Genomic DNA, 1,364 nt, shown 5'->3' with positions numbered 1-1,364 from the left:
CCCTAACCCTAAAACCCGAACCCTAACCCTAAAACCCGAACACTAACCCTAAAACCCGAAACTCTTACTAGGGAATAATGATATAATTAAACAGGGAATAACACACTTGACACCGAACAGCAGTAACTGTATTCAGCTGAATAGACGTCAGTGATTGGTTGAAATTACAGAAATACGACAACTCTGACATGAAATAACTTGCGATGTACAATTTTTTGTTAAGAAGGTTAAGAGAAGAAGTTGTTTAATATGACACATTCTACCAGTGTCCCAAGTTTGAAAGTGTTTCGTTAAGAAAACAAATGTTGCCCGTCAAACCCCAAAGATCCCAAGGTGGTGCCAGTACATAGACATACTATATACAGTAGGTAGATGGAGGATATCCTCGACGTAATTGACTCTCCGAAGGCTTCAGGAATACTTAGAAAAGAACGGCGTACTAAAATTCAACACCAAAACCAGTGAGTCCTAGTAAGACGTCAGCATTCAAAAGAAAATAACAGATACATCATGTTTGTACCTTATTAAAGAGACAGCAAATATCCACACAAATTCAAAATGTCAGTGGTGGAATTCCTACTTAGAAAGCAATTTAGATTCTCCTTTAGAAACGAAGCACAGATGAAAGCAAAACCTAGACAACAAAGGATATTTACCAATTCGATTGCAAAAATTGAAGTTGTAAACTTCACGAGCCCAACTGTTTTATGATCCGTACAAGTACGACATTCTTCCGTATACTCACTATGCACTTACAACAATGCAATGAACTACATCACGGATTAAAACAAAAAAACTAAGTTACAAAGGGTGCTTACGAATTCGATTTCAAATGTTAAAGTTGTAAATTTCACGAGTCCAACTGTTATATTAACTATATACATGACATTCTCCCGGAGGCTCCCTATGCTCTTGTAATGTAATGAACTACATCATATAACCCCAACCACACAATTTAGGAAACATTAATGAAAAAAATTGATTATTAATGATGGAAGAAAACTCATAGCACATTATTAGGATCTAGTTCAAAACGGGGGCACCAGTTTTCATTTATGTTTTATGTAGTGTTTTTGGTACCGAAAGACTTTCAAACTTCGTATACTTATCTATTTTGTGTTATAGAACAGAAAAAAATTTTTGTATTCGAAGTTATTTCATGTAAAAAATTGTCCTATTTCGATAATTTCAACCAATCACTGACAAGTATTCAGCTGTTTATAGTTACTCCTTTGGCAGTTTAAGCGGTGTAAAGCGTATTTAATCTCCATTACTTCTGACATTTTGCAGAGAGGCAACACACGTGTGTTCATTTTCCTTCGTTTTATTTTTAATATAATTTCGTTAACATCTGCCTGAGCTGT

This window comes from Octopus bimaculoides, chromosome 20 (genome assembly GCF_001194135.2).
Source record: "Octopus bimaculoides isolate UCB-OBI-ISO-001 chromosome 20, ASM119413v2, whole genome shotgun sequence".
NCBI classification, from domain to species: domain Eukaryota; kingdom Metazoa; phylum Mollusca; class Cephalopoda; order Octopoda; family Octopodidae; genus Octopus; species Octopus bimaculoides.
This window is presented reverse-complemented; position numbering follows the sequence as displayed.